This window comes from Pongo pygmaeus, chromosome 6, assembly GCF_028885625.2.
Source record: "Pongo pygmaeus isolate AG05252 chromosome 6, NHGRI_mPonPyg2-v2.0_pri, whole genome shotgun sequence".
Lineage (NCBI taxonomy): Eukaryota > Metazoa > Chordata > Mammalia > Primates > Hominidae > Pongo > Pongo pygmaeus.
The window spans coordinates 104473778-104489137 of NC_072379.2; the positions used below are offsets into that span (position 1 = coordinate 104473778).

At 39.1% G+C, this 15360-nt stretch overlaps 1 protein-coding gene across 1 annotated transcript in view; it reads left to right on the forward strand.

The window, feature by feature from the left end:
* The first annotated feature begins 4848 nt into the window (after positions 1-4848).
* LOC129041572 (histone-lysine N-methyltransferase 2C-like) overlaps positions 4849-15360 on the forward strand; it is a 54966-nt gene continuing 44454 nt past the window's right edge. The window contains 4 exon segments of the mRNA XM_063668431.1: positions 4849-5772; positions 6357-6646; positions 8435-10249; positions 12202-12313. The gene's annotated coding sequence lies outside the window, so the exon portion shown is untranslated.

Below are 15360 nucleotides of genomic sequence, written 5' to 3' on the forward strand. Positions count from 1 at the left end.
TGCCAAATTGTGGAGAAAAGCAAGCTCACAAGAAAGAGCACCATATGTGGTATTTTAAGAAATATTTAAATACAGTGCTTGAACTGTATTTAAAGTGTATTTAAATACAGTGCTTGAACTGTATTTAAAGTGTATTTAAATATTTAAATACAGTGCTTGAACCTTATTTGTATTAGGTTAATAAAAAAACAAATTTCCATTTCAGAAAATGCTTGTTAGTACCTGTACAACAAGCAACTTTTTTTTTCTTTTTATTATTATTATTACTATTATTATTATTATACTTTAGGCTCTATGGTACATGTGCACAACGTGCAGGTTAGTTACATATGTATACATGTGCCATGCTGGTGCGCTGCACCCACCAACTCGTCATCTAGCATTAGGTATATCTCCCAATGCTATCCCTCCCCCCTCCCCCCACCCCACAACAGTCCCCGAAGTGTGATGTTCCCCTTCCTGTGTCCATGTGTTCTCATTGTTCAATTCCCACCTATGAGTGAGAATATGCGGTGTTTGGTTTTTTGTTCTTGCGATAGTTTACTGAGAATGATGATTTCCAATTTCATCCATGTCCCTACAAAGGACATGAACTCATCCTTTTTTATGGCTGCATAGTATTCCATGGTGTATATGTGCCACATTTTCTTAATCCAGTCTATCATTGTTGGACATTTGGGTTGGTTCCAAGTCTTTGCTATTGTGAATAATGCCGCAATAAACATACGTGTGCATGTGTCTTTATAGCAGCATGATTTATAGTCCTTTGGGTATATACCCAGTAATGGGATGGCTGGGTCGAAAAAATACATGAAAAAATGCTCACCATTACTGGCCATCACAGAAATGCAAATCAAAACCACAATGAGATACCATCTCACACCAGTTAGAATGGCAATCATTAAAAAGTCAGGAAACAACAGGTGCTGGAGAGGATGTGGAGAAATAGGAACACTTTTACACTGTTGGTGGGACTGTAAACTAGTTCAACCCTTGTGGAAGTCAGTGTGGCGATTCCTCAGGGATCTAGAACTAGAAATTCCATTCGACCCAGCAACTTTGTTTTTACAGTGATTTTCTAACTCCTTATGTCTTAATAGAGAGTGTGACATTTTTATAAGCAAGTTAACAGAACCAAAATGTTGAAGATTGAAAATCAGCTATTTTAGGGGGGAAGGAGTAATTCATTTCACTTTAAAATTGTTTTATCTCTTTCAGCAGAGGTACAGTTGGCAGTCTGTATCCATGAGTTCTGTATCTGTGGATTCAACCAACCATGGATCAAAAATATTTTGGAAAAACATCTATACTGAACTTGTACAGACTCTTTTCCTTGTCATTGTTTTTAAAACAATATAACAATGATTTACATAGCATTTATATTGTGTTAAGTATTACAAGTAATCTAAAGATGACTTAAAGTATACAGGAGGGGCCAGGCACAGTGGCCCACACCTGTAATCCCAGCAGTTTGAGAGGCCAAGGTGGGCAGATAGCTTGAGCCCAGGAGTTCAAGACCAGCCTGGGCAACAGAGCCAAAACCTCATCTCTATAAAAAATGAAAAAATTAGTTGGGTATGATGGCGCATGCCTGTAGTCTCAGCTACTTGAGAGACTTGAGGGGTTGAGGCTTCAGTGAGCCAAAATTGTACCACTGCATTCCAGCCTAGGTGACACAGCAAGGCCCTGCTGGGTCAAAAAATAAAAAGGGAGAAAGTATACAGGAGGATATGTGTAGGTTATATGCAAATACTGTGACATTTTCTATAAGGGACTTGAGCATCTGTGAATTTTGGTATCTGCAGGGGATCCTGGAACCAATACCCCATGGATACAGAGGGACAACTGTACTAAATTTGGAGACTGGATTGGCATGTCTCAGTGTCTTCTACAGTCACCTCTTTTCTTGTTAGGTTTCATAGAGAATCTTTGTGCATCTTGAAAGAGAAATATTTAGACATCTTTAAAGAGTTTTTGACACATGATCTTTGCCATGAACTATTAGGTAATTTTATAAGATTCGCAGTTCATATGGTAAATTATTTTCTCCCAAAGAGCCAAATTAAGATTGTCAGCTGGAACCAAATCCTTGCTTTCATTTTAAAGCATATTAAATCTGTATTATTGTTGGAAAATATATATATTTTCCAGCTTGTTCCCCAGTGCACATATTTTCAGTTACAGTGATTATTTTGGATAGAGCATATATGTGTGTATATGCTCTATCACATATATATAGATGTATTGATATGCTGTGTTTTATCTTGACTTGAATTAGGTAATGACAGAATTTTTAAAATTTTTAAGTGATTTCTTTAATGATACATTTCAAATATCCAGTTTTTTTTTTTAAAAAGACTGATTGGATATTTTTCCTTTTTTCTAAAATTTTTTTTTTTTTTTTTTTTTTGAGATGGAGCTTCACAGTTGTTGCCCAGGCTGGAGTGCAATGGTGCGATCTCGGCTCACTGCAACCTCTGCCTTCCAGATTCAAGCGATTCTCCTGCCTCAGCCTCCCAAGTAGCTGGGATTACCGGCATGTGCCACCATGCCTGGCTGATTTTTCTTTTTCTTTTTTTTTTTTGAGACAGAGTTTTGCCCTTGTTGCCCAGGCTGGAGTGCAACGGCGTGATCTTGGCTCACCACAACTTCCGCCTCCCAGGTTCAAGTGATTCTCCTGCCTCAGCCTCCAGAGTAGCTGGGATTACAGGCATGTGCTACCACACCTGGCTAATTTTGTATTTTTAGTAGAGATGGGGTGTCTCCATGTTGGTCAGGCTGGTGTCGAACTCCCGACCTCAGGTGATCCGTCTGCCTCAGCCTCCCAAAGTACTGGGATTACAGGTGTGAGCCACTGCGCCCGGCCTAATTTTGTATTTTTAGTAGAGGTGGGGTTTCACCATGTTGGTCAGGCTGATCTCGAACACCTGACCTCAGGTGATCCACCTGCCTTGGCCTCCCGAAGTGCTGGGATTACGAGCATAAGCCACCATGCCTGGCCCCAGCCCCTTCTTTCTAAATTGAAGGAGACATAATTTCTAAGGATGTGTTAAGAAAACTAGGAGCTAAAATATTAAATCACACCTAGGATCTTTAAGCTTAATTCAAATACATAGAAATATATCCTCAACTGATAGGTACTGTGCACTGTAAAGAGAGAAGATGAGTTAGTGTCCAGATCCTTTTCTGGGAGGTGCCGTAAGTATTTCAGCTATTTTACCTGACTTTTTTTTTCTTTTATTTGAGACAGTTCATGATAGTTTTATTTTATTCCATAAAACATTTAACATAATCTGGGAAATTTTTTTTCTTCTTTTGTCAAAGCAAAAAGCCAGAGATAACAGAGCTGCTTTACGCATTAATAAAGTACAGATGTCAAATGATTCCACGAAAAGGCAGCAACAGCAAGAAAGCATTGATCCCAGCTCTCGTGTTGATTTGGAGCTTTTTAAAGATCCTTTAAAGCAAAGAGAATCAGAACATGAACAGGAATGGAAATTTAGACAGGTATGGAATTTTTGGATAATCTACTTTTTGAAGTTGCATTTTTGTTTTGAGAAGGGAGGTCTTTGCATTATTATTTTAGAATATAGTTCTTAGACCATGAAAATTTGATTTAGGATAGACTTGTTTTTCTTTTCAGTAAAATATATTTAAATTGATTTGGGAAGTTTATCGAAATATTATAAACAATATACTGCCCTAGGCACAAATGGAACATACCATGATGAGTAATTTCTCTTCTTCAGGAATTCATAATCTAATATGGGAGCAATCTGGTAGCTGCTGACATCAAACAAATTAACTTTCTGTTGCTTTTTTCCCCCATGATGGTAGTTTTCTTCCTTAACCTAAATATGATTGCTTTTTCTTTTCTATTTTAATAGCAAATGCGTCAGAAAAGTAAACAGCAAGCTAAAATTGAAGCCACACAGAAACTTGAACAGGTGAAAAATGAGCAGCAGCAGCCGCAACAACAGCAGTTTGGTTCTCAGCATCTTCTGGCGCAGTCTGGTTCAGATACACCAAGTAGTGGGATACAGAGTCCTTTGACACCTCAGCCTGGCAATGGAAATATGTCTCCTGCACAGTCGTTCCATAAAGAACTGTTTACAAAACAGCCACCCAGTAACCCCACGTCTACATCTTCAGATGATGTGTTTGTAAAACCACAAGCTCCACCTCCTCCTCCAGCCCCATCCCGGATTCCCATCCAGGATAGTCTTTCTCAGGCTCAGACTTCTCAGCCACCTTCACCACCAGTGTTTTCACCTGGGTCCTCTAACTCACGACCACCATCTCCAATGGATCCATATGCAAAAATGGTTGGTACCCCTCGACCACCTCCTGTGGGCCATAGTTTTTCCAGAAGAAATTCTGCTGCACCAGTGGAAAACTGTACACCTTTATCATCGGTATCTAGGCCCCTTCAAATGAATGATACAACAGGAAATAGGCCATCCCCAGTCAGAGATTTATGTTCTTCCTCCACGACAAATAATGATCCCTATGCAAAACCTCCAGACACACCTAGGCCTGTGATGACAGATCAATTTCCCAAATCCTTGGGCCTATCCCAGTCTCCTGTAGTTTCAGAACAAACTGCAAAAGGCCCTGTAGCAGCTGGAACCAATGATCACTTTACTAAACCATCTCCTAGGGCAGATGTGTTTCAAAGACAAAGGATACCTGACTCATATGCACGACCCTTGTTGACACCTGCACCTCTTGATAGTGGTCTTGGACCTTTTAAGACTCCAATGCAACCTCCTCCATCCTCTCAGGATCCTTATGGATCAGTGTCACAGGCATCAAGGTGATTGTCTGTTGACCCTTATGAAAGGCCTGCTTTGACACCAAGACCTGTAGATAATTTTTCTCATAATCAGTCAAATGATCCATATAGTCAGCCTCCCCTAACCCCATATCCAGCAATGAATGAATCTTTTGCCCATCCTTCAAGGGCTTTTTCCCAGCCTGAAACCATATCAAGGCCAACATCCCAGGACCCATACTCCCAACCCCCAGGAACTCCACGACCTGTTGTAGATTCTTATTCCCAATCTTCAGGAACAGCTAGGTCCAATACAGACCCTTACTCTCAACCTCCTGGAACTCCCCGGCCTACTACTGTTGACCCATATAGTCAGCAGCCCCAAACCCCAAGACCATCTACACAAACTGACTTGTTTGTTACACCTGTAACTAATCAGAGGCATTCTGATCCATATGCTCATCCTCCTGGAACACCAAGACCTGGAATTTCTGTCCCTTACTCTCAGCCACCAGCAACACCAAGGCCAAGGATTTCAGAGGGTTTTACTAGGTCCTAAATGACAAGACCAGTCCTCATGCCAAATCAGGATCCTTTCCTGCAAGCAGCACAAAACCGAGGACCAGCTTTACCTGGCCCATTGGTAAGGCCACCTGATACATGTTCCCAGACACCTAGGCCCCCTGGACCTGGTCTTTCAGACACATTTAGCCGTGTTTCCCCAACTGCTGCCCGTGATCCCAATGATCAGCCTCCAATGACTCCAAGATCTCAGTCTGACTCTTTTGGAACAAGTCAAACTGCCCATGATGTTGCTGATCAGCCAAGGCCTGGATCAGAGGGGAGCTTCTGTGCATCTTCAAACTCTCCAATGCACTCCCAAGGCCAGCAGTTCTTTGGTGTCTCCCAACTTCCTGGACCTGTGCCAACTTCAGGAGTAACTGATACACAGAATAACTGTAAATATGGCCCAAGCAGATACAGAGAAATTGAGACAGGTAAACACATTGTATGTTCTCAGTTTTAAATGTATTATTTGAGGAAGCTGTTCATTTCATCAAACTGAGTAATTTCTACACAGGAGTTAATTTTTTATTTTTTTTATTCTGTAGAGTTTGTCATACTGCAAAAAAGAAAAATGAAATTGATGAAATTAACACCAGTTTAATTTATTCTGTATCTGATTTCAGTCTTCACGAATTCGCAGGGGAATCCTTAAATATTAAAGCTTTGTTTTGTGATAGTTGTCTGGCAAGGAAAAGGACCCAAATCATCAAATTATTTTTCCTAATATATTGAATAGTTAAATGTAACTGGTATTTCATCAAACTTTGAAACATTACCATAGCCACATAATGAAAGTATCAGGATTTAAAAAGCCACTAACCTGTCAGGCATGGTGGCGCATGCTTGTAATCCCAGCTACTTGAGAGGCTGAGACAGGAGGATCGCTTGAGTCCAGGGATTTGAGGCCAGCCTGGGCAACATAGCAAGATCCCACATCTAAAAATAAAAAGCCAGTAACCTTTAAAAAGCCATTAATTACCACAAATCCCAGTGATTTTTGTTTCTTCCCATTTAGCGGCAGAATTTATGTGAAATCATTCTCCAGCAGCAACAGCAGAAGATTGCAGGTCGACAGGAGAAGGGGTCACAGGACTCACCTGCAGTGCCTCATCCAGGGCCTTTTCAACACTGGCAACCAGAGAATGTTAACCAGGCTTTCACCAGACCCCCACCTCCCTATCCTGGGAACATTGGGTCTCCTGTTGCCCCTCCTTTAGGACCTAGATATGCTGTTTCCCCAAAAGATCAGCGTGGACCCTATCCTCCTGATGTTGCTAGCATGGGGATGAGACCTCATGGATTTAGGTAATGCTTTTAATTTCCTGCCGAATTTAAATTGCTATTAGAAGAGGGAAACAGAGCTGGGTGTGGTGGCTTGTGCCTGTAATCCTAGCTACTGGCTGAGGCAGGAGGATTGCTTGAGGCTAGGAGTTTGAGACCAGCCTGGGCAATATAGTGAGACTCCCCCACCCCACCTCTTAAACAAATTTAAAAATTTTTTAAAAGAAATAGACAAATGAAGTTAGTATTAATCAGGAAGCTGTTACTGCTTTCTACTTCTTTCTCCCCTTTGAAATATATATAATCAACTATTTAGTGCTAATGAGAGGTCATAGACATTTTTTTCCCCTCTAAGAACTCTACAGACTCTGAAAAGTATTAACTGTGTTAGCATTACCTTGCACCCTTAATGATGTAGTTTATCATATGACATCCTCAAAATGTAGCTATTCTGTGTAGGCAAAGCCTCCTGCAATGTGATGAGACTTGTCCTCTCTCCAAATTTCTACCTTTTAACTTTACATTCTAAATTAATTTTAGGCTGGGCGCAGTGGCTCAGGCCTGTAATCCCAATACTTTGGGAGGCCGAGGTGGGCGGATCACTTGAGGTCAGGAGTTCGAGACCAACCTGGCCAACATGGTAAAACCCTGCCTCTAGTAAAAATACAAAAATTGGCCGGCCATGGCGGCATGCACCGCACCTGTATTCGCAGCTACTCAGGAGGCTGAGACAAAAGGATCGCTTGAACCCAGGAAGCGGAGGTTGCAGTGAGCCGAGGTCATGCCACTGTACTCCAGCCTGGGAGACAGAACGAGACTCTGTCTCAATTTAAAAAATAATAATAATAAATTTTAGAGATTTCCAAACTGAAAGGACTTTCCCTTTAGGAACTTTCCATGGTGAGATAGGGTTGTAAGTTAGTGGTGATGAATCATAAGAATGTTTCCTTTTTCAAAGTGGCTAAAGTCAAAGCCAAACCTATGCCCTAATTATAATAAGGAAATAGTTCTTCAAGATATGCTTTTTAGTTTTATGTCTTTTAGTCTTATATCTACCTCCATGTTATATTCTTTGTTTCCTTTTCTCCTACCTTAGTTGTAATTTATGCCTCTTGCTACATTTTATATTCTGTGTAAGTTGCCTGTAATCTTACTCTTAATTTCCCTTTTTTCTTCCACCTTGTTATAATTTATGCCTCTTGCTATGCTTTGTATTCTGTGTAAGTTGCCTGTAATCCTGTCTAGAAGGAAGTACAATATAAAATAGTCCAACAATTTATTCATTTACTTAATCTTTATAGATGAGGCCTACTCGTCTTTTTCTCTAAGTTTAGTCTATCCCATCATCAAACCTGTGCCTTTGTAGTCTCATGTACTGAGGGCTTTAAGTCCCTCAACAGGTATGAAGACCTATCTTCATTCAAACATCCTCCCCAAATCAGCTTCCTCCATCGAACCTCCCTAAATATAGATAAGAGAAACTCTTCCTGAAAAAGTCCAATAGTATTGTTCTTATCTCTGAATAATTGATTTCATCTGCTTGGTTGTTGTTCCTTCGTCTTCATTTTTGTTATCTGTTAAATCTTAAGCCTTTAGAGCTCAGATATGGTGTTCATTATAGGATTCTTAGCAAAATCTTACTTGCATATGAATACCTGTAAATACTTTTGAATGGTGATAGCTTTGCTTTTGTAAGTCATTGTATTTGGCAACATTTTGTATGTACAGTTTAATTGAAGACTTTTCTTTTTTTCAACTTAACTCTAAATTTAACATAATACCTATTTGCTTTTTTTTTTTTTTAAAAAAAAGATTTGGATTTCCAGGAGGTAGTCATGGTACCATGTCGAGTCAAGAGCGCTTCCTTGTGCCTCCTCAACAAATACAGGGATCTGGAGTTTCTCCACAGCTAAGAAGATCAATATCTGTAGATATGCCTAGGCCATTAAATAACTCACAGATGAATAATCCAGTTGGACTTCCTCAGCATTTTTCACCACAGAGCTTGCCAGTTCAGCAGCACAACATACTGGGCCAAGCATATATTGAACTGAGACATAGGGCTCCTGACGGAAGGCAACGGCTGCCTTTCAGTGCTGCACCTGGCAGTGTTGTAGAGGCATCTTCTAATCTGAGACATGGAAACTTCATTCCCCGGCCAGACTTTCCGGGCCCTAGACACACAGAGCCCATGAGACGACCTCCCCAGGGTCTACCTAATCAGCTACCTGTGCACCCAGATTTGGAACAAGTGCCACCATCTCAACAAGAGCAAGGTCATTCTGTCCATTCATCTTCTATGGTCATGAGGACTCTGAACCATCCACTAGGTGGTGAATTTTCAGAAGCTCCTTTGTCAACATCTGTACCATCTGAAACAACGTCTGATAATTTACAGATAGCCACCCAACCTTCTGATGGTCTAGAAAAAAAACTCCATTCTGATGACCCTTCTGTGAAAGAACTGGATGTTAAAGACCTTGAGGGGGTTGAAGTCAAAGACTTAGATGATGAAGATCTTGAAAACTTAAATTTAGATACAGAGGATGGCAAGGTAGTTGAATTGGATACTTTAGATAATTTGGAAACTAATGATCCCAACCTGGATGACCTCTTAAGGTCAGGAGAGTTTGATATCATTGCATATACAGATCCAGAACTTGACATGGGAGATAAGAAAAGCATGTTTAATGAGGAACTAGACCTTCCAATTGATGATAAGTTAGATAATCAGTGTGTATCTGTTGAACCAAAAAAAAGGAACAGGAAGACAAAACTCTGGTTCTCTCTGATAAACATTCACCACAGAAAAAAATCCACTGTTACCAATGAGGTAAAAACGGAAGTACTGTCTCCAAATTCTAAGGTGGAATCCAAATGTGAAATTGAAAAAAGTGATGAGAATAAAGATAATGTTGACACTCCTTGCTCACAGGCTTCTGCTCACTCAGACCTAAATGATGGAGAAAAGACTTCTTTGCATCCTTGTGATCCAGATCTATTTGAGAAAAGAACCAATCGAAACTGCTGGCCCCGGTGCAAATGTCATTCAAGCATCCACTCAACTACCTGCTCAAGAGGTAATAAACTCTTGTGGCATAACTGGATCAACTCCAGTTCTCTCAAGTTTACTTGCTAATGAGAAATCTGATAATTCAGACATTAGGCCATTGGGGTCTCCACCACCAACTCTGCCGGCCTCACCATCCAATCATGTGTCAAGTTTGCCTCCTTTAATAGCACCGCCTGGCCATGTTTTGGATAATACCATGAATTCTAATGTAACAATAGTGTCTAGGGTAAACCATGTTTTTTCTCAGGGTGTGCAGGTAAATCCAGGATTCATTCCAGGTCAATCAACAGTTAACCAGAATCTGGGGACAGGAAAACCTACAACTCAAACTGGGCCTCTAACAAGTCAGTCTGGTACCAGTAGCATGTCTGGACCCCAACAGCTAATAATTCCTCAAACATTAGCACAGCAGAATAGAGAGAGGCCCCTTCTTCTAGAAGAACAGCCTCTACTTCTACAGGATCTTTTGGATCAAGAAAGGCAAGAACAGCAGCAGCAAAGACAGATGCAAGCCATGATTCGTCAGCGATCAGAACCATTCTTCCCTAATATTGGTGAGAGTTTTCTTGAGTCTCAACATATATTACTATGGGTATTAGAGTGGCATGCGATATGCATATAAGATTTTATTATTAGAATTACAGTTGGAATAGAGCACTGAGTTTTTCTATTCCTCCTTGAGGGTTTTTTTTTGTTTTGTTTGAGACGGAGTCTCACTGTGTCACCCAAGATGGAGTGCAGTGGCGCAATCTTGGCTCACTGCAACCTCCACCTCCTGGGTTCAAGTGATTGTCCTGCCTCAGCCTCCCGAGTAGCTGGGACTACAGACACGCGCCACCATGCCTAGCTAATTTTTGTATTTTTAGTAGAGGTGTGGGGTTTCACCATGTTGGCCAGGCTGGTCTCAAACTCCTGATCTCAGGTGATCCGCCTGCTTTGGCCTCCCAAAGTGCTGGGATTACAGGCGTGAGCCACCCTGCCTGGCCCTCCTTGAGCTTTAGAATGAAAGCAGTTGGCTGGGCACAGTGGCTCACGCCTGTAATCCTAGCGCTTTGGGAGGCCGAGGCAGACAGATTGCCTCAGCTCAGGAGTTCCAGACCAGCCTGGGCAACACAGGACATGGATGAAGCTGGAAACCATCATTCTCATCAAACTAATGCAGGAACAGAAAACCATACACTGCATGTTCTCACTCATAAGTGGGAGTTGAGCAATGAGAACACATGGACACAGGGAGGGGAACATCACACACCAGAACGTGTCGGGGGGTGGGGGGCTAGGGGACGGATAGCATTAGGAGAAATACCTAATGTAGATGACGGGTTGATGGGTGCAGCAAACCACCATGGCATGTGTATACCTATGTAACAAACCAGCACATTCTGCACAAGTATCCCAGAATTTAAAGCATAATAATTTAAAAAAAAAAAACAAAAAATTAGCTGGGCATAGCGGCGTGCGCCTGTAGTCCCAGTTATTCGGGAGACAGAGGCAGGAGAATGGTGTGAACCCAGGAGGCGGAAGTTGCAGTGAGGCGAGATCGCGCCATTGCACTCCAGCCTGGGGGACAGAGCGAGACTCTGTCTCAAAAAAAAAAATGAAAGCAATGAAGAGTTTTAGATTCTTTCCAGGTAAATTAAGAGATTCAAAACTGAGTTACAAACTTCCCTCAATTCTATTATTTATGGAATTGTTTAATAGAAACTAGTTGTCTTCTTAGTTCCTACATTCCAACCATTGTTGCCATATGTTGTCAGTCATGGAAGGATGAATTTAAGAAAATTATGATGGAAATAAAGCTTCTTACTGTCCTTTTGTGTATGACAAATGCTTGGTGATTTTTTGCTATATAAACCTCTTTAACTTGTTTCTAATGGTTTACTGATTCTAAAAACAGCAAAATCAATGCAGTCAAAATGCCTCAGTGCCTCTAAGAATAAGAATTAGCAATCAAAGGGCACATGTCTAAGCAGTGTGCCTTATTCTAAATAATAAAATTGACATTCCATTTTATATATCCCCAATTTCATCATTTTGCTCCCTTTTTTTCGTTTAGATGCAAATAGGTTTTTTCTTAGTAGCTTCTTATTGAGAGGGTATACCCTTAAGAAATTGGTGCATTTTTCTTTTAAGAGTGGTAACTAATTTAGCAGAATTCCTTAGTATTGCGAATTCTCATTTGTGATGTTATATTTACTAAAGAAGCCATTCTGATTAGCATTGCAAAAGTTTGGATGAAAGGGAATTAATTGCATTGCTTTAGATTATTGCTTATAATCTCCCTTAAACTTGACTTTTTGTTTTAATTCCTGCAGGACTAAGGTATTAAAGCATGATGCAATTAAGGACTACTGAGATGCGATTAAACCCAGGATAAGGTTGCCATCTCAGAAATCTGTAATGATTATTAAATAATAAAGTTTAAGAGCTTGTAATATTTGAATTACTTCTTAGTGTACCTTGAACTAATTACTATGAAATAAGTAACTTTATATTTCTTTTCTAGATTTTGATGCAAGTACAGATCCTATAATGAAAGCCAAAATGGTGGCCCTTAAAGGCATAAATAAAGTGATGGTACAAAACAATCTGGGCATGCCACCAATGGTGATGAGCAGGTAGGTGGAGTGGCTGCTTGTTTTTACTGGGCATCTAGACATTCATGAAATCATTACTAGTTTTTAGAAAAAACATACAGAAAATGGAAAGCCCTTGTTCTAGGAATGAACAATACTATTTAAGTTGTCATGGCATCAGCTCGATATAATCAGATATAAAATGCTATACCAATTTAAGAAATTAATGTAAGAACCAGTTTAAGAGCATTAGTCTCAAGGATGGTAAATGTAAAACATCTTAAAAAGATTTGGAAGATTGGATTTCCTGATTACTCAGGTCAAAGTATTTAAGTCTGTGCTCTTTTAAATACCTTTAGAATTGTTCATGTTATCTAAGATTTTTTTCAGTTAAGACACTGAGTGATTAAAGCAATTATAAATTCAGTTCTAAAATAAAATGTTCCCAAACCGGTTTTGAATCAGAAAAAGAAAGTTACAAGGAATAGATAAGAGGACAGTTGGAAGTTGGAGTTACAGAGTTTGTCTTTTCTCTCTTAGGAGAAAAACAGAAATTATGCATTAAAGAAGACAGTAGGGGTTATTTCAATATCTGAATTTTTGAAATTATGCCCTCTAAGGGTTATTAACCACAGGGCACTGTTTCTTAAATTTTGATCATGGACCACCATGAGAATTATGGGGTAATTTTTAAAAAAATGCGGATTATTTTGCTCTACTGCAGACCTACTAAATAAAAATATCTGGAGATGGTTGCCTGTGTGTCTGTATTTTTAGCAAGCATCATGAATGAGTCTTACGTGTATTACTATATGAGAACCTCTGTCAATAAAGTAAGCATAGAGCCTCAATTTAGTCTAATTATCTTGTTGAAAAACTTTTATATAAAAAATGTGATGATTATAGAATTGAATATAAAATTTGCACGAATTTAAGATGTATATATTTCAAAGAAATTTGAATTCTTAAGGGTATAGTTCTTTTCAACTGTTGAGATACTTTGGACATGGTTAAGAAGCATTTTTGAGATCAAAGTAGAGATAGTGGTTTCTAATGATTTTCATTATTGAGCAATATTTATTAACATTATTTCTCTATCATAGAGGTTCCTAACTGTTTTATGTCTTGAATCTTTTTGGATTCCAGTGAAGCCTTTGACATTCTCAGAATGTTTTATATGCAGAAAATTTAAAACATAGCATTACAAAGGAAATGATTATACTTGAAATATAGTTATTAAAATATAATTAAATTTATGGTATATATGCTCCTTAAAGTATTAACAAATTCAGCAATAAACCATAATTTGGAAGTAATGATGAACATAACTAATCTATTAGGTGTCTGCAACACTCGATAGGAAAATAATCTGTCTTCTATTGGTGATAGTCGTGGTACTTGCTAATAATATTGCAGTTTCTATGTATATTCAAAACAAGGGAATGCTGAGTTTTATTTACTACTTAGTTTTGTTTTTGTTTTTGTTTCTGAGATGGAGTTTCGCTCTTGTTGCCCAGGATAGAGTGCAATGGCTCACTGCAGCCTTCACCTCCGAGGTTCAAGCGATTCTCCTGCATCAGCCTCTGGAGTAGCTGGGATTACAGGCACATGCCACCATGCCGAGCTAATTTTTGTATTTTTAGTAGAGACAGGGTTCAACCATGTTGGTCAGGCTGGTCTTGAACTCCTGACCTCAAGTGATCCACCTGCGTCTGCCTCCCAAAGTGCTGGAATTACAGGCATGAGCCACTGCACCCGACCAGCACTTAGTTTTAAATATGGACCTCAGAATTTGAGGCCTTTCAGCATCTGATGCTCTTTTAGCATCATGCGTCTGCCATTAGATACATTAGCATGTATCAGGTATATGGCTTACTATTCTACTGACTGCTTTTTAGAAATGGAAGTGATAGTCCCTTCTTAGAGTAGTGTGATATGTTGAGTTAGGATGATAGACCATGTGTGATATTCAGATTAGAAGATCATTTAGACCAGACCTGTAGCAGTGGGTAGGGTGACAGGTGAATGAAAAATGTGAGTAAAAAATTTAAAAACATATTCTATATCCTAATGGTACTTAAATAGTAATATACAGCATTTGGAATACATTTTGAAAATTATATGTATATCTTGATATATTAAAGCATTTGATAATGCCAGAGGAAATATTTTCATGTAAGCAGTAATGCTTCTGTGAAGTTTTTATAGTTTTAATTAGAATGAGTAACATTTCTCTAAACACGTTTAACCATGCAGACTGATCTTGGTCAGTCGTCAATTTTTTATTTCCTTTAACATTAGATATAGAAATGTATGAAAATGTATGAAAATTCTTAAATTGGGAAATGTCTTTTGTTTTAGAATATAAAATAACTAAGCTCTCAATTAGTTTTTAACAAAGACTGGAATGAGAAAACATTTCCTTAGAGTTTATGTTATAAAACTAAATCAACTTATTTTTATTCTGAAGTCTTGAGTTCCTTTTATCGTAAGGTGGAGTGAGGCACATACTAGAGAGTAAAATCTCTAGAGTCAGCCTAGCTGGCTTCTTATTGCAGCCCTACTAGTCCTTGTGGGGAAGGTTACGGAATATCTCTGAATCTTACTGAATAAGTTTATAATTATTACCCTGTATACAGCTCATGTTAAGGAGAACTTGTGACAACTGGATAAACATTTTTCAACATTAATTTGTTAGGTGATTATCAGGGACTTGTGAGATTAATAACTGCTTGTTCAGTCACCTGGAAGAAATAAGACTTTTAACTTGAAAATAAAATGAATTAAATACTTATTATTTACTTATTTTTTTTATTTTTTTGGGAACAGGATCTTGCTGTGTTGCCCAGGCTGGCCTCAAACACCTGGGCTCAAGCGATCCTACCACCTCAGCCTCCCAAGTAGCCGGAACTACAGGCGTGTGTAGAAAATAAGACTAATATTTTTATTAACGTATTTTTCTTTTATATTTGTGCATGTTAGAGACATTAGTTTTTATTATAAATAACCACGCTGTGGAGTGGCATTTAGTCAATCTGGAACTTGTGTTTGATTGAAGAAGAAACCAGGTAAACTTCATCAAAAAGTGA